The sequence below is a fragment of the Ambystoma mexicanum genome, chromosome 12 (assembly GCF_040938575.1).
Source record: "Ambystoma mexicanum isolate Mex_15411 chromosome 12, UKY_AmexF1_1, whole genome shotgun sequence".
Classification (NCBI taxonomy): domain Eukaryota; kingdom Metazoa; phylum Chordata; class Amphibia; order Caudata; family Ambystomatidae; genus Ambystoma; species Ambystoma mexicanum.
The window spans coordinates 454,189,321-454,209,377 of NC_090936.1; positions in this window are offsets into that span (position 1 = coordinate 454,189,321).

The window sequence follows — 20,057 nt, forward strand, 5'->3', positions numbered from 1 at the left end:
CCTAGAACACGCGCTAAGCATAAATTGCGGACTTTAACAATAACAAGCTCAGACGCCAGGATGAACATACCGTTCCTAGCAGCAGTGGCAGTGGGCTACCAAAGGAGGAGGAGGAGGATAGTCAGGGCCAGAATATTCACACCCAGAACCAGCCTTTTCGGGATGCCTGATGACCAGGTGTATGGGAGGTACAGGTTTCCACCACACATCATACTGGACCTGGTGAGTGAGTGGGAGGATGACCTCACATCACCCACCCTGTGCTCCCAAGCACTCAGCCCCCTGGAGAAGGTCCTCAATGTACTGCACTTCTTAGCCACTGGATCATTTCAGCGGACAAGTGCCATAGTGGGTGGGGTGTCACAGGCCACCCAGTCACGCTGCCTACACCAGGTCTTGAACATCATGACTGCACGCCCATCAGTCCGCAGGCACATATACCTGCCCAGAACACCTGCAGAAAGGCATGCTGCCGCCCTGGATTTTTACGCAGTGGCACGATTCCCCAAAGTGCTAGGTGCCATCGACTGCACCCATGTGGCTCTACGTCCCCCCAGGGCATCTGAGCACATCTATAGGAACCGCAAGCACTGGCATTCCATCAACGTGCAGGTAGCATGTAATGCCAAGGGAATCATCACCTCAGTATATGCCAACTATCCCGGCTCCACCCACGACAGCTTCATTTACCGAATGTCCACCCTAAGCCGGGACCTAGAAGCTGGGCGGCATGGCGATACATGGCTGCTTGGTGAGTATGTATGCCACTGCACATGCATGCATGTTGGATACTGAGCAAGGTCACAACCTCACCAATGATACCAATCCCCACCTCCACAGGGGACAGTGCCTACCCTCTCAGCCCCCACATGATGACGCCAATTCAGAACCCCACCACGCCACCCCAGGTAAGATTTAACACAGCCCACATTACAACCAGGGGCATAGTGGAGCGCACATTCGGAGTGCTAAAGTCACGCTTTCGCTCCCTTGACCGTTCTGGCGGGCAGCTGTTATACGCTCCCCCAGTAGTGTGCAGGATCATAGTGGCAGCATGTGTCCTGCACAACGTTGCAACACGCCGGGGCCTGGCCGTGGACATGGTGGTGGCCCCACATCCCCAACCACATGCACAGCCGCTGCGCATGGGAGGGGAAAGGGCACGGGGGGAGGCAGCCCGTACACAGCTACTGGCTAGTTACTTCACATAGAAATCACACCCCTGTGGAGTGCACACTGCCCTGGCACATTCCATCTGACAATCAATGATGACTCAACCTGACACTGATCCTGAATGTGTGGAGAATGAACCGGGAATTCCATGTCAGCCTGAGATTGTTCACCTGGAAGTGTCACAATGTGTGCATCCCTACCCACACAGACACCACCAATGCAGTTTTGTGAAGTTACACATTGAAGCAGCTAAAATGAATACCCACTTGCAAAATGCAACAAGAGGACAGTGCCATGTCAGCCAACCCAACCCCAGCACTGCCACACGACACACCGTGCCATGTCATGCTAATTGCAGGTAAACAAAGTAATCCCCACAACATGACATCACTCTCACTATGTACAGTGGCACTATTAGAAACCTGCAAAACCTGAAATGCTCACAGCAATGCCGGACCAACAACATACTTGAGCACGTAGTACCATTAACATGACATCAAAAATGTTACATATTAGTAGTCTCACCACCTGGAAATGCCTGCACTCCCACCACTACCAACTGTGCAGTGTTGGCGCCATGTAGAGTTGTAGGTGCACTGCTGCCAACATGGTCCCCATCGCCAGACTAGAGGTCCTTGTGTGGACTTGAGGAAGGGACCTGCAAATTGGGAGGTAGACACAGAAGAAGAGTTACACATCAATGCAACATGCAGTGTACAACACAACAGCAATATGCACTATGAATGTATACACAGTATTGACTACAGACTGGCCACACAGCTCATGGGAGTCCAACGTCACTGTGTAATTCACTGTCACTTGGGCACACCCTTTGCAAGCCCATGGAAACGGGAAGCAGGAGGGGTGTGTGTGACTCAAACCCAAGCATCTGAACCAAATACATTACAAGCCTGCATGTGCCCAGCCACAATGCAGCGTATGCCCACAGGAACCACGGAAGCCAACACATCGAAGCCAACACATCGGAGCCAACACATCGGAGCCAACAGATCGGAGCCAACAGATCGGAGCCAACAGATCGGAGCCAACAGATCGAAGCCAACAGATCGTCCCAAAAAAATTGGGAATAAAAGAAATCAAAATAAAAATAAAAATAAGAAACAATCAAAAATGGCCATTGATGGGCCCGGGGGGGTTGGGGAGGCCACCCAGGAGGTCCGAGGACAGGATGCACACCAGAACCCACCTGCGTGGATCCTGGGAAAATAAAACACCTCCATGGGCTCATGGCCCACACGGCTACCCTATTGTGGGAGTATCACTGCTGTCGCTATTATCACCCTGTGCAGCTGCATCCGGAGGTGGTTGCACTATGGGAGGCAGCCCACGCAAGGCCCTAGTCTGCTCCTCCATGGCTGCAAGCATGCGGGTGTGGTAGGTCTGGTTCTGGAGGATGAGTGTGCGGAGGTCCCCATGCAACAACTCACGGGATGCCCGGACCTCCGCCCTCGTTGCCTGCATCTCAGCTGAGAGCGTACGGGTGAGACGCTCCAGCTGCTGTTCTGTCCTTTGGTGTGTTGAAGCCTCAAGCTCAACAAGAGTCGTCCTGAGGTGTAGGAGCTCCTGCCTCAGGGCTTCCCTGTGGCCCTGGGACTCAATGGAGATGGCCTCCTGCAGAGTCGCCAGTGCCGCCCGCCTGTCCCTGTTGGACCCCAACATGTCCTCCCTGTGTGACTGGCAGATGGAGTCGGTTGCCTGCTCTAGTCGCTCCATCAGCCTTTCTGGGGGGACAATGGAAGTGGCCACCCTATCCATGGCCTGAGCCATCATCTCGGATGATGCAGCCTGTTGGGTAGCCATACCGTAAATGGATTGCTCCCATGCGGTATTGCCGGGTGGCGTACGGCCACCACGTCGGCGGGCACCACACCTGTCTGGGGCAAGGCGAACTGCGCCTTGCTGTGCCGGCACTGCCTGAGGCTGCAGGACTGCATTCCCCCTCTGATCTGCTGGCCCAGGAACAGGATCAGATGTCGCGGAGTGTGACCCTGCATCCGTAACCACCGAAGGCGTAGCTGCCAACACTGACATCCCCATGGAGGGTACTGACCCTGGTGCAGGTGGGTGAGACAGAACAGAATCCCTCCCTGGAACACTCACCTGCGACGGCACGTAGGTCTCATCCGAATCAACACCTGAGTACAGCTCGGGGGAGGTGCAGCCAGAGACACCCCTTGAGAGCACGACCTGCAGCACTTGTGGGTTCTCCCCCACCACCACACCACGTCCCTCACTGGTGGTTGGTCGGCCCTGGGACACCTCCTGGGTCTGCACCATCTCCACAACCCCAGCAGTATCAGGTGCGTCTTCCCCTGCAAAGACATGAAAACAAAGTAATGGAAACAGGCATTAGCACCATGGCACACATTGAGGGCTGAGAAGCAAGAGAACCAGTACTTGATTGACACATGTCCCACATGACTAAAACCCTCCCATGCATGCACCCTCACTGCGTATGAAGTGCAGGCAAATGGCACACACTGATGACACCAAGATGGAAGATGAACAAATTTTCTGCATGCTGCCTGGCAGTGGCATCACACATTGGCCTGTGATTGGCAGGTGAAACACACATGCCATCACACAGATGGCATGTACCATTGCTATTGAGTGAAGATGGAGAGGAGGGCAGCACCTATTCATTCAGTCCAGTTCCCGCATGTAATAGCTTTTCTGATTCTAACAGGTCAGATTTTTCACCTGGAGCTGCCAGTCTGAAATGGTCAAATTGCACAGGGACATGTGTGTACAAATGATATCCAGGTAACAAAGTCACTCCACTTTACCATACCCATGTCAGACATGTGACTAGTGGACAGCGACATGCCTAGTGAAAGTGGTGGAATGCAAACAAACTGACTGAATGAACAGTGAAAAATAAGCAAATATGTTGTGTCAAGGTGACACTTCAAGGGCAACTGGCGTGCAGTTGTGCTAGATGTCTACTGTTGGCAGAAGGAATACTGCTATGGCCAAATGCAGCTGCGCAGGAAGTATTGCATGAAGCACATGGCTGACCCATACGACTGAGGCGCACACACTCTCACCTGGCACCCAAACAGAAGCCCTCACACACACACCATGCACATGTATGACACACACATGCATGTGCACTCACCGGACAATGCCTCGTAATCAGCCAGATCTCCCACGCCTTGGATCTGTTCCTCCGTGACGTAGGTCCCAGCGACTGACTCATGTGGAGTGAGTTCCATGTCTACTACTGGAGACCCACCTCCAGTCACTAGAGTTGCGGCATGGCTTGAGGCCAGCTTACTCTTTGCCCTGCGCTTTAGGTCATTCCAGCGCTTATAGCAATCATTGGCTGTGCGCCTCACGATTCCAAGGGCACTTACGATGTCCGCAACGGTCTGCCAGTGTGCCTGGCGTTGTGCAGGTGTGGTCTTGGATCCTGCAACAATGACCATCTCGTTGTCATGTCCGGACTCGACAAGTGCATTCAGTTCGTCATCCGTGAAGCTGGGCTTCCTGGACGGGCCGGACTGTGTAGCCGTGTCTGGGGCATCAGCCTGTGCCGGACGAGCACTCTTCCTCTTCCGCTTGGAAGGTGGTGGTGATCCTGAGTGTCCTGCGCCGCTCTGGACACTAGGGGCAGGAGCCCTGGTGGACTCTGTATCAGGAGTGTGGGATTGCACACTCAGCATGGGAGTTGGTGCAGGCATTGGCTCTAGTGTGATGGTGTCAGGGGGAATGTCAGCAGCATGGACTAGGACCGACACTGTCCTGGCTGGGTGTGTGAGGGCTGGGGTGGATGGAGCCGCAGCTGCCCCTGCAGCCACTCCGCCCTGCCTCCTTGGTGCAGCAGATGACCTTGCTGCCCCAGATCCACGTGGCATGATGGCATCAACGTGCACCAGCGCACGTGTCGTAGCCCTGCTGACCTGGAAGTCAGCCATGGAGTCAGCCAGGTCTGGTGCCACAATGGGCTGGTCCAACAAGGGCTGAGCATGGATGGTGTCAGCCACTTCAGCCTCAACGGGAGGGGGGGAGGGGGGGGGGGGGGATGATGGGTGCCCTTGACTGTTCCTCCACACATGGGGGGACAGGCTCACCCTGCAAGTTACGACCACGTCCCCTACCGGATCCACCACGGCCACCACTTGTGGCTCTTCCACCTTTGCCACCCTTACAGAATCCTCGCCTCCCAGCCATGGCACTGATATTAATGTGCGTATGGGAGTGGCTGTAGACAATTGTCCTGGGCAATTGGGGGTCAAAGGGGTTGGGTACCAGATGGTAATTGTACCCTAGTGCTCTAGCACGGCTGATTGTAACCCCTGGGGAAAGATGACGGGTCACGCAACGCACAGGAGGCCCAAAAAAGGGAGATGACGTGCACGCAACCCCTCCTAGACCACGTGTGCAGAAAGAAAAACCTGCACTACGCTGTGGCACCCAGTAACACAAGAATGAACGTATGCGTGTCACACGCAGCCTAGAATGACCTCTGAAGGGGTAGGCTACACACGGGGCAAGCACAGAAGTTGGATACGTGCGTGACTCACCGTCTGCCAGGTAAAAGAGCGTGAAGAATGAGCGCGTTTGGCTGGCTAAACCCCCGCCAAAAGAAGATGTGTACGCTGTCTGAGAAGACAGGACAACAGTAGAAGGGGACACTGTTTGAGGGAACAGGCCCAGGTAAACCAGTAAAAGAGAAAAAAGAGAAAAAGCTGTCAGAGGTAACAGGGAATACGAACTGGAAACGCCGTGAAGTAAATCGCGTGTGAAACGACAAGAAGTACAGAATTCACCCACTCGCTCTCCACGAAAAGCACGTACAAGGAAATGGTGTTCTACATGTACCTTATATACAGGCCCACACGTACAGCGTCACTTACGCGGCGTGTACGTTCACCAATCACACGCTTTGTCACTCCTGCATGTAGATCCATTTTCACCAATCACACGCTTTGTCACTTCTGCGTGTAGATCCATTTTCACCATTCACACGCTTTGTCACTTCTGCGTGTAGATCCATTTTCACCAATCACACGCTTTGTCTCTTCTGCGTGTACATCCATTTTCACCAATCACACGCTTTGACACTGGGACGTGTCACGCAACAATTTCCTGCACGTGCAGGTGACTATAGGCGCGCATATGCTGTTGATGGGTTTACGCACTAAGGGCCTTTGCTGACGTGTGGGATTTCACTCCCTATCAGGCTGTCCACGCGTTCACACACGAGAGACCACGCTCCTGGCCAGGAGGCCAAATTACTGCCCCCCAGAGCCCTGAGCACGCTCCCACCTGCCATCTGCTGCTGCCTGACTGCCTGCTGGCCACGTGCCCCACAGTGCTGGTGGGTGGGGGTGTTGGGAGACATGGGTGGGGGCCTGGTGGAGGGTGCCCCTGCACTGGTGGGGGTGGTGGGAGACATGGGTGGGGGCTTGGTGGAGAGTGCCCCTGGTGGCGGGGGGGTGGGGGTGGTGGGAGACATGGGTGGGGGCCTGGTGGAGGCTGCCCCTGGTGGCGGGAGGGTGGGGGTGGTGGGAGACATGAGTGGGGGCCTGGTGGAGGCTGCCCCTGCACTGCTGGGGGGTGGGGGTGCAGGGGGACATGAGCAGGTGTGCAGGGTAGTCCCCTGTTTTGTAGGCTGCCTGCAGGGGCCGTGGAGGGTGTACAGGGAACACCTGTGAGGACCCACCCAGCCTAATCGCGTGTGATGATTCCCACGCACCCCTGTAATACACGTACCCTGGCCAATCGCGTGTTAAACTTCCCGCATACCCCTGTAATACACGTACCCTGGCTAATCGGTGTTAAACTTCCCGCGTACCCCTGTAATACACTTACCCTGGCTAATCGCGTGTTAAACTTCCCGCGTACCCCTGTAATACACGTACCCTGGCCAATCGCGTGTTAAACTTCCCGAATACCCCTGTAATACACGTACCCTGGCCAATCGCGTGTTAAACTTCCCGAATACCCCTGTAATACACGTACCCTGGCCAATCGCGTGTTAAACTTCCCGCGTACCCCTGTAATACACGTACCCTGGCTAATCGCGTGTTAAACTTCCCGCATACCCCTGTAATACACGTACCCTGGCCAATCGCGTGTTAAACTTCCCGCGTACCCCTGTAATACACGTACCCTGCCTAATCGCGTGTTAAACTTCCCGCGTACCCCTGTAATACACGTACCCTGGCTAATCGCGTGTTAAACTTCCCGCATACCCCTGTAATACACGTACCCTGGCCAATCGCGTGTTAAACTTCCCGCGTACCCCTGTAATTCACGTACCCTGGCCAATCGCGTGTTAAACTTCCCGCGTACCCCTGTAATACACGTACCCTGGCTAATCGCGTGTTAAACTTCCCGCGTACCCCTGTAATACACTTACCCTGGCTAATCGCGTGTTAAACTTCCCGCGTACCCCTGTAATACAAGTACCCTGGCCAATCGCGTGTTAAACTTCCCGAATACCCCTGTAATACACGTACCCTGGCCAATCGCGTGTTAAACTTCCCGAATACCCCTGTAATACACGTACCCTGGCTAATCGCGTGTTAAACTTCCCGCATACCCCTGTAATACACGTACCCTGGCCAATCGCGTGTTAAACTTCCCGCGTACCCCTGTAATACACGTACCCTGCCTAATCGCGTGTTAAACTTCCCGCGTACCCCTGTAATACACCTACCCTGGCCAATCGCGTGTTAAACTTCCCGCGTACCCCTGTAATACACGTACCCTGGCTAATCGCGTGTATGACTTCCCGCGTACCCCTGTAATACATGTACCCTGGCTAATCGCGTGTATAACTTCACGCGTACCCCTGATATGCACGTTACCCGCTTTGCGTTCCTTGTTTGGCAGCCCTGTAAACTGGTCCAGGGTTAGCGCAGCCCTTTGCGATGATTTAGCGATTTTGATGGCTTTTCCTTGCGCGAGGGCGTTCTTGGGGGCGTTACTGGCGCTGCTGCAGGGTCGCTGCGATACTCTGCGCCACGGCTGGTTTGGGAGCATGAAATCCATGAATACGCTGTGCGCGGAAATCGGTTTTAGCGCACGTGCCTGGCGCAGTCAATCGCACGCGGACACTCTGCGCCAGCCGCTTGCGACACTTTTCAGCGAAATTCTATGAATTACCCTGTAAGTCATTTGCTTGTAAGTAGATATTCCTAGATGATGTCATAGTATAAACAAAGAATCCTTTTATGCTCATTTATTAACACATTCCTCAATGGGATATGTATGTTTCTGCATTTCAAGGTATGCAGGCATTCACCTCCATCCATCTATGCATGGATCGGCTTGGTGGCCTCAAATGGTGTAGGCGAGGGAGAAGTCTTGCAGTCTTGAGACACACTCTCAGCTGAAGAAGCAGCACAGGAATACACCAAGGAGTGCAGCGACATTACAAGTATGCAGAAAAAATTCCATAACCCTAAGTTCTCTTCTTTCCAGAGGTATGAAAGCAAGAAACAGCAAGATAGATGTAGACTGCAGCATTGCAAAGAAATGAAGTATACAGAAACAAGGCCTCTCCACTGTTGCTCTCGCAGGCATGAAAGACGAAGAAACAGGGCGATTGACCTGCACTTCTGCAACTCTCAAAGATGTGGATACTCACGAGATTAGTCCAGAGGTACAGTATTCACCATTGTTCCTCTCCCAGGCATGAGAGACCAAGAAACAAGGTAAGATACCTACTCTGCTGTTGTGTTAATAGAAGACATATATAAATAAATGAAGAGCATGTACTCTAGTAACACTTTTTGTAACCACATTCTCTGTGTCCAGCTATGCACAGAGCCAACCATGTCCAGCTACGCACAGATTTCTCCATGGCCAGTTATACACAGATAACTCCATGTCCGGCTATGCACACATTCATTCAATCTGACTCATTTGCATTAGATGTGGATACTCACAAGATTAGGCCAGAGGTACAGTATTCACCATTGCTCCTCTCCCAGGCATGAGAGACCAAGAAAGAAGGTAAGATACCTACTCTGCTATTGTGATAATAGAAGGTATATATAAATAAAGAGCACATGCCCTAGTAAATCTTTTTGTACCCACATACTGTGTACAGCTATGCACAGAGCCAACCATGTCCAGCTACGCACAGATTTCTCCATATCCAGCTATGCACCGTTAACTCCATGTCCGGCTACGCACACATTCATTCAATCTCACTCATTTGCATTAGATGTGGATACTCACGAGATTAGGCCAGAGGTACAGTATTCACCATTGTTCCTCTCCCAGGCATGAGAGACCAAGAAACAAGGTAAGATACCTACTCTGCTATTGTGATAATAGAAGGCATATATAAATAAATGAAGAACACATGCCCTAGTAACTCTTTTTGTACCCACAAACTGTGTGTCCAGCTATGCACAGAGCCAACCATGTCCAGCTATGCACAGATGTCTCCATGTCCAGCTATGCACAGATAACTCCATGTCCGGCTACGCACACATTCATTCAATCTCACTCATTTGCATTTGACCCTTTTAAAAGACTGCCACAGGAAGCTCAGTTTTCAACTTAGAAATTCTATTTCAATATTTAGCTGTGCATATATGCTTTCAAGTTCAGCTACTTTGTGCACAGAAAACAAATATCCAGCCAAGGGCAGCACTCTCCATATAAACCTACGGAGACTACTATAACTGCACATATTAACAGAAATTTCTGCGTGCAGGCAAATTCAAATATGTGCAGGAGCAGATAGGAATACATTAAGTCATTTGCTTGTAAGTAGATATTCCTAGATGATGTCATAGTATAAACAAAGAATCCTTTTATGCTCATTTATTAACACATTCCTCAATGGGATATGTATGTTTCTGCATTTCAAGGTATGCAGGCATTCACCTCCATCCATCTATGCATGGATCGGCTTGGTGGCCTCAAATGGTGTAGGCGAGGGAGAAGTCTTGCAGTCTTGAGACACACTCTCAGCTGAAGAAGCAGCACAGGAATACACCAAGGAGTGCAGCGACATTACAAGTATGCAGAAAAAATTCCATAACCCTAAGTTCTCTTCTTTCCAGAGGTATGAAAGCAAGAAACAGCAAGATATAAGTAAACTGCAGCATTGCAAAGATATGAAGTATACAGAAACAAGGCCTCTCCACTGTTCCTCTCGCAGGCATGAAAGACCAAGAAACAGGGCGAATGACCTGCACTTCTGCAACTCTCAAAGATGTGGATACTCACAAGATTAGTCCAGAGGTACAGTATTCACCATTGTTCCTCTCCCAGGCATGAAAGACCAAGAAACAAGGTAAGATACCTACTCTGCTGTTGTGTTAATAGAAGACATATATAAATAAATGAAGAGCATGTACCCTAGTAACACTTTTTGTAGCCACATACTCTGTGTACAGCTATGCACAGAGCCAACCATGTCCAGCTATGCACAGATTTCTCCATGGCCAGCTATGCACAGATAACTCCATGTCCGGCTATGCACACATTCATTCAATCTGACTCATTTGCATTAGATGTGGATACTCACAAGATTAGGCCAGAGGTACAGTATTCACCATTGTTCCTCTCCCAGGCATGAGAGACCAAGAAACAAGGTAAGATACCTACTCTGCTATTGTGATAATAGAAGGCATATATAAATAAATGAACAGCACGTGCCCTAGTAACACTTTTTGTACCCACAAAATTTGTGTCCAGTTATGCACAGAGCCAACCATGTCCAGCTATGCACAGATTTCTCCATGTCCAGCTATGCACTGATAACTCCATGTCCGGCTACAAACACATTCATTCAATGTCACTCATTTGCATTTGACCCTTTTAAAAGACTGCCACAGGAAGCTCAGTTTTCAACTTAGAAATTCTACTTCAATATTTAGCTGTGCATATATGCTTTCAAGTTCAGCTATTTTGTGCACAGAAAACAAATATCCAGCCAAGGACAGCACTCTCCATATAAACCTATGGAGACTACTATAACTGCACATATTAACAGAAATGTCTGCATGCAGGCAAATTCAAATATGTGCAGGAACAGATAGGAATACATTAAGTCATTTGCTTGAAAGTAGATATTCCTAGATGATGTCACAGTATAAACAAAGAATCTTTTCTGCTCATTTATTAACACATTCCTCAATGGGATATGTATGTTTCTGCATTTCAAGGTATGCAGGCATTCACCTCCATCCATCTATGCATGGATCGACTTGGTGGCCTCAAATGGTGTCGGCGAGGGAGACGTCTTGCAGTCTTGAGACACACTCTCAGCTGAAGAAGCAGCACAGGAATACACCAAGGTGTGCAGCGACATTACAAGTATGCAGAAAATATTCCATAACCCTAAGTTCTCTTCTTTCCCGAGGTATGAAAGCAAGAAACAGCAAGATAGATGTAGACTGCAGCATTGCAAAGATATGAAGTATACAGAAACAAGGCCTCTCCACTGTTCCTCTCGCAGGCATGAAAGACCAAGAAACAGGGCGATTGACCTGCACTTCTGCAATCTCAAAGATGTGGATACTCACGAGATTAGTCCAGAGGTACAGTATTCACCATTGTTCCTCTCCCAGGCATGAGAGACCAAGAAACAAGGTAAGATACCTACACTGCTGTTGTGTTAATAGAAGACATATATAAATAAATGAAGAGCATGTACCCTAGTAACACTTTTTGTAACCACATACTCTGTGTCCAGCTATGCACAGAGCCAACCATGTACATCTAAGCACAGATTTCTCCATGGCCAGCTATGCACAGATAACTCCATGTCCGGCTATGCACACATTCATTCCATCTGACTCATTTGCATTAGATGTGGATACTCACAGGATTAGGCCAGAGGTACAGTATTCACCATTGTTTCTCTCCCAGGCATGAGAGACCAAGAAACAAGGTAAGATTCCTACTCTGCTATTGTGATAATAGAAGGCATATATAAATAAATGAACAGCACGTGCCCTAGTAACACTTTTTGTACCCACAAACTGTGTGTCCAGCTATCCACAGAGCCAACCATGTCCAGCTATGCACAGATTTCTCCATGTCCAGCTATGCACAGATAACTCCATGTCCGGCTACGCACACATTCATTCAATCTCACTCATTTGCATTAGATGTGGATATTCACAAGATTAGGCCAGAGTTATAGTATTCACCATTGTTCCTCTCCCAGGCATGAGAGACCAAGAAACAAGGTAAGATACCTACTCTGCTATTGTGATAATAGAAGGTATATATAAATAAAGAGCACGTGCCCTAGTAACTCTTTTTGTACCCACATACTCTGTGTACAGCTACGCACAGAGCCAACCATGTCCAGCTACGCACAGATTTCTCCATGTCCAGCTATGCACAGTTAACTCCATGTCCGGCTACGCACACATTCATTCAATCTCACTCATTTGCATTAGATGTGGATACTCACGACATTAGGCCAGAGGTACAGTATTCACCATTGTTCCTCTCGCAGGCACGAGAGACTAAGAAACAAGGTAAGATACCTACTCTGCTATTGTGATAATAGAAGGCATATATAAATAAATGAAGAGCACGTGCCCTAGTAACTCTTTTTGTACCCACGAACTGTGTGTCCAGCTATGAACAGAGCCAACCATGTCCAGCTATGCACAGATTTCTCCATGTCCAGCTATGCACAGATAACTCCATGTCCGGCTACGCACACATTCATTCAAGCTCACTCATTTGCATTTGACCCTTTTAAAAGACTGCCACAGGAAGCTCAGTTTTCAACTTAGAAATTCTATTTCAATATTTAACTGTGCATATATGCTTTCAAGTTCAGCAATTTTGTGCACAGAAAACAAATATCCAGCCAAGAGCAGCACTCTCCATATAAACCTATGGAGACTACTTTAACTGCACATATTAACAGAAATATCTGCGTACAGGCAAATTCAAATATGTGCAGGAACAGATAGGAATACATTAAGTCATTTGCTTGAAAGTAGATATTCCTAGATGATGTCGTAGTATAAACAAAGAATCCTTTTACTCTCATTTATTAACACATTCCTCAATGGGATATGTATGTTTCTGCATTTCAAGGTATGCAGGCATTCACCTCCATCCATCTATGCATGGATCGGCTTGGTGGCCTCAAATGGTGTCGGCGAGGGAGACGTCTTGCAGTCTTGAGACACACTCTCAGCTGAAGAAGCAGCACAGGAATACACCAAGGTGTGCAGCGACATTACAAGTATGCAGCAAAAGTTCCATAACCCTAAGTTCTCTTTCCCGAGGTATGAAAACAAGAAACAGCAAGATAGATGTAGACTGCAGCACTGCAAAGATATGAAGTATACAGAAACAAGGCCTCTCCACTGTTGCTCTCGCAGGCATGAAAGACGAAGAAACAGGGCGATTGACCTGCACTTCTGCAACTCTCAAAGATGTGGATACTCACGAGATTAGTCCAGAGGTACAGTATTCACCATTGTTCCTCTCCCAGGCATGAGAGACCAAGAAACAAGGTAAGATACCTACTCTGCTGTTGTGTTAATAGAAGACATAAATAAATAAATGAAGAGCATGTACTCTAGTAACACTTTTTGTAACCACATACTCTGTGTCCAGCTATGCACAGAGCCAACCATGTCCAGCTACGCACAGATTTCTCCATGGCCAGCTATGCACAGATAACTCCATGTCCGGCTATGCACACATTCATTCAATCTGACTCATTTGCATTAGATGTGGATACTCACAAGATTAGGCCAGAGGTACAGTATTCACCATTGTTCCTCTCCCAGGCATGAGAGACCAAGAAACAAGGTAAGATACCTACTCTGCTATTGTGATAATAGAAGGTATATATAAATAAAGAGCATGTGCCCTAGTAACTTTTTTGTACCCACATACTCTGTGTCCAGCTACGCACAGAGCTACCATGTCCAGCTACGCACAGATTTCTCCATGTCCAGCTATGCACAGTTAACTCCATGTCCGGCTACGCACACATTCATTCAATCTCACTCATTTGCATTAGATGTGGATACTCACGAGATTAGGCCAGAGGTACAGTATTCACCATTGTTCCTCTCCCAGGCATGAGAGACTAAGAAAGAAGGTAAGATACCTACTCTGCTATTGTGATAATAGAAGGCATATATAAATAAATGAAGAGCACGTGCCCTAGTAACACTTTTTGTATCCACAAACTGTGTGTCCAGCTATGCACAGAGCCAACCATGTCCAGCTATGCACAGATTTCTCCATGTCCAGCTATGCACAGATAACTCCATGTCCGGCTACGCACACATTCATTCAATCTCACTCATTTGCATTTGACCCTTTTAAAAGACTGCCACAGGAAGCTCAGTTTTCAACTTAGAAATTCTATTTCAATATTTAGCTGTGCATATATGCTTTCAAGTTCAGCTATTTTGTGCACAGAAAACAAATATCCAGCCAAGGGCAGCACTCTCCATATAAACCTATGGAGACTACTATAACTGCACATATTAACAGAAATTTCTGTGTGCAGGCAAATTCAAATATGTGCAGGAACAGAAAGGAATACATTAAGTCATTTGCTTGAAAGTAGATATTCCTAGATGATGTCGTAGTATAAACAAAGAATCCTTTTACTCTCATTTATTAACACATTCCTCAATGGGATATGTATGTTTCTGCATTTCAAGGTATGCAGGCATTCACCTCCATCCATCTATGCATGGATCGGCTTGGTGGCCTCAAATGGTGTCGGCGAGGGAGACGTCTTGCGATCTTGAAACACACTCTCAGCTGAATAAGCAGCACGGGAAAACACCAAGGTGTGCAGCGACATAACAAGTATGCAGAAAAAATGCCATCGCCCTAAGTTCTCTTCTTTCCCGAGGTATGAAAGCAAGAACTGCAAGATAGATGTAGACTGCACCATTGCTAAGATATGAAGTGTACAGAAACAAGGCCTCACCACTGTTCCTCTCGCAGGCATGAAAGTCCAAGAAACAGAGCGATTGACCTGCACTTCTGCAACTCTCAAAGATGTGGATACTCACGAGATTAGTCCAGAGGTACAGTATTCACCATTGTTCCTCTCCCAGGCATGAGAGACCAAGGAACAAGGTAAGATACCTACTCTGCTACTGTGATAATAGAAGGCATATATAAATAAATGAACAGCACGTGCCCTAGTAACACTTTTTGTACCCACAAACTGTGTGTCCAGCTATGCACAGAGCCAACCATGTCCAGCTATGCACAGATAACTCCATGTCCGGCTACACACACATTCATTCAATCTCACTCATTTGCATTTGACCCTTTTAAAAGACTGCCACAGGAAGCTCAGTTTTCAACTTAGAAATTCTACTTCAATATTTAGCTGCGCATATATGCTTTCAAGTTCAGCTATTTTGTGCACAGAAAACAAATATCCAGCCAAGGGCAGCACTCTCCATATAAACCTATGGAGACTACTATAACTGCACATATTAACAGAAATTTCTGCGTGCAGGCAAATTCAAATATGTGCAGGAACAGATAGGAATACATTAAGTCATTTGCTTGAAAGTAGATATTCCTAGATGATGCCGTAGTATAAACAAAGAATCTTTTTACTCTAATTTATTAACACATTCCTCAATGGGATATGTATGTTTCTGCATTTGAAGGTATGCAGGCATTCACCTCCATCCATCTATGCATGGATCGGCTTGGTGGCCTCAAATGGTGTCGGCGAGGGAGACGTCTTGCAGTCTTGAGACACTCTCTCAGCTGAAGAAGCAGCACAGGAATACACCAAGGTGTGCAGCGACATTACAAGTATGCAGAAAAAATTCCATACGCCCTAAGTTCTCTTCTTTCCCGAGTTATGAAAGCAAGAAACAGCAAGATAGATGTAGACTGCAGCATTGCAAAGATATGAAGTATACAGAAACAAGGCCTCTCCACTGTTGCTCTCGCAGGCATGAAAGACGAAGAAACAGGGCGATTGACCTGCACTTCTGCAACTCTCAAAGATGTGGATACTCACGAGATTAGTCCAGAGGTACAGTATTCACCATTGTTCCTCTCCCAGGCATGAGAGACCAAGAAACAAGGTAAGATACCTACTCTGCTGTTGTGTTAACAGAAGACATATATAAATAAATGAAGAGCATGTACTCTAGTAACACTTTTTGTAACCACATACTCTGTGTACAGCTACGCACAGAGCCAACCATGTCCAGCTACGCACAGATTTCTCCATGTCCAGCTATGCACAGTTAACTCCATGTCCGGCTACGCACACATTCATTCAATCTCACTCATTTGCATTAGATGTGGATACTCACGACATTAGGCCAGAGGTACAGTATTCACCATTGTTCCTCTCGCAGGCACGAGAGACTAAGAAACAAGGTAAGATACCTACTCTGCTATTGTGATAATAGAAGGCATATATAAATAAATGAAGAGCACGTGCCCTAGTAACTCTTTTTGTACCCACGAACTGTGTGTCCAGCTATGAACAGAGCCAACCATGTCCAGCTATGCACAGATTTCTCCATGTCCAGCTATGCACAGATAACTCCATGTCCGGCTACGCACACATTCATTCAAGCTCACTCATTTGCATTTGACCCTTTTAAAAGACTGCCACAGGAAGCTCAGTTTTCAACTTAGAAATTCTATTTCAATATTTAACTGTGCATATATGCTTTCAAGTTCAGCAATTTTGTGCACAGAAAACAAATATCCAGCCAAGAGCAGCACTCTCCATATAAACCTATGGAGACTACTTTAACTGCACATATTAACAGAAATATCTGCGTACAGGCAAATTCAAATATGTGCAGGAACAGATAGGAATACATTAAGTCATTTGCTTGAAAGTAGATATTCCTAGATGATGTCGTAGTATAAACAAAGAATCCTTTTACTCTCATTTATTAACACATTCCTCAATGGGATATGTATGTTTCTGCATTTCAAGGTATGCAGGCATTCACCTCCATCCATCTATGCATGGATCGGCTTGGTGGCCTCAAATGGTGTCGGCGAGGGAGACGTCTTGCAGTCTTGAGACACACTCTCAGCTGAAGAAGCAGCACAGGAATACACCAAGGTGTGCAGCGACATTACAAGTATGCAGCAAAAGTTCCATAACCCTAAGTTCTCTTTCCCGAGGTATGAAAACAAGAAACAGCAAGATAGATGTAGACTGCAGCACTGCAAAGATATGAAGTATACAGAAACAAGGCCTCTCCACTGTTGCTCTCGCAGGCATGAAAGACGAAGAAACAGGGCGATTGACCTGCACTTCTGCAACTCTCAAAGATGTGGATACTCACGAGATTAGTCCAGAGGTACAGTATTCACCATTGTTCCTCTCCCAGGCATGAGAGACCAAGAAACAAGGTAAGATACCTACTCTGCTGTTGTGTTAATAGAAGACATAAATAAATAAATGAAGAGCATGTACTCTAGTAACACTTTTTGTAACCACATACTCTGTGTCCAGCTATGCACAGAGCCAACCATGTCCAGCTACGCACAGATTTCTCCATGGCCAGCTATGCACAGATAACTCCATGTCCGGCTATGCACACATTCATTCAATCTGACTCATTTGCATTAGATGTGGATACTCACAAGATTAGGCCAGAGGTACAGTATTCACCATTGTTCCTCTCCCAGGCATGAGAGACCAAGAAACAAGGTAAGATACCTACTCTGCTATTGTGATAATAGAAGGTATATATAAATAAAGAGCATGTGCCCTAGTAACTTTTTTGTACCCACATACTCTGTGTCCAGCTACGCACAGAGCTACCATGTCCAGCTACGCACAGATTTCTCCATGTCCAGCTATGCACAGTTAACTCCATGTCCGGCTACGCACACATTCATTCAATCTCACTCATTTGCATTAGATGTGGATACTCACGAGATTAGGCCAGAGGTACAGTATTCACCATTGTTCCTCTCCCAGGCACGAGAGACTAAGAAAGAAGGTAAGATACCTACTCTGCTATTGTGATAATAGAAGGCATATATAAATAAATGAAGAGCACGTGCCCTAGTAACACTTTTTGTATCCACAAACTGTGTGTCCAGCTATGCACAGAGCCAACCATGTCCAGCTATGCACAGATTTCTCCATGTCCAGCTATGCACAGATAACTCCATGTCCGGCTACGCACACATTCATTCAATCTCACTCATTTGCATTTGACCCTTTTAAAAGACTGCCACAGGAAGCTCAGTTTTCAACTTAGAAATTCTATTTCAATATTTAGCTGTGCATATATGCTTTCAAGTTCAGCTATTTTGTGCACAGAAAACAAATATCCAGCCAAGGGCAGCACTCTCCATATAAACCTATGGAGACTACTATAACTGCACATATTAACAGAAATTTCTGTGTGCAGGCAAATTCAAATATGTGCAGGAACAGAAAGGAATACATTAAGTCATTTGCTTGAAAGTAGATATTCCTAGATGATGTCGTAGTATAAACAAAGAATCCTTTTACTCTCATTTATTAACACATTCCTCAATGGGATATGTATGTTTCTGCATTTCAAGGTATGCAGGCATTCACCTCCATCCATCTATGCATGGATCGGCTTGGTGGCCTCAAATGGTGTCGGCGAGGGAGACGTCGTGCGATCTTGAAACACACTCTCAGCTGAATAAGCAGCACGGGAAAACACCAAGGTGTGCAGCGACATAACAAGTATGCAGAAAAAATGCCATCGCCCTAAGTTCTCTTCTTTCCCGAGGTATGAAAGCAAGAACTGCAAGATAGATGTAGACTGCACCATTGCTAAGATATGAAGTGTACAGAAACAAGGCCTCACCACTGTTCCTCTCGCAGGCATGAAAGTCCAAGAAACAGAGCGATTGACCTGCACTTCTGCAACTCTCAAAGATGTGGATACTCACGAGATTAGTCCAGAGGTACAGTATTCACCATTGTTCCTCTCCCAGGCATGAGAGACCAAGGAACAAGGTAAGATACCTACTCTGCTACTGTGATAATAGAAGGCATATATAAATAAATGAACAGCACGTGCCCTAGTAACACTTTTTGTACCCACAAACTGTGTGTCCAGCTATGCACAGAGCCAACCATGTCCAGCTATGCACAGATAACTCCATGTCCGGCTACACACACATTCATTCAATCTCACTCATTTGCATTTGACCCTTTTAAAAGACTGCCACAGGAAGCTCAGTTTTCAACTTAGAAATTCTACTTCAATATTTAGCTGCGCATATATGCTTTCAAGTTCAGCTATTTTGTGCACAGAAAACAAATATCCAGCCAAGGGCAGCACTCTCCATATAAACCTATGGAGACTACTATAACTGCACATATTAACAGAAATTTCTGCGTGCAGGCAAATTCAAATATGTGCAGGAACAGATAGGAATACATTAAGTCATTTGCTTGAAAGTAGATATTCCTAGATGATGCCGTAGTATAAACAAAGAATCTTTTTACTCTAATTTATTAACACATTCCTCAATGGGATATGTATGTTTCTGCATTTGAAGGTATGCAGGCATTCACCTCCATCCATCTATGCATGGATCGGCTTGGTGGCCTCAAATGGTGTCGGCGAGGGAGACGTCTTGCAGTCTTGAGACACTCTCTCAGCTGAAGAAGCAGCACAGGAATACACCAAGGTGTGCAGCGACATTACAAGTATGCAGAAAAAATTCCATACGCCCTAAGTTCTCTTCTTTCCCGAGTTATGAAAGCAAGAAACAGCAAGATAGATGTAGACTGCAGCATTGCAAAGAAATGAAGTATACAGAAACAAGGCCTCTCCACTGTTGCTCTCGCAGGCATGAAAGACGAAGAAACAGGGCGATTGACCTGCACTTCTGCAACTCTCAAAGATGTGGATACTCACGAGATTAGTCCAGAGGTA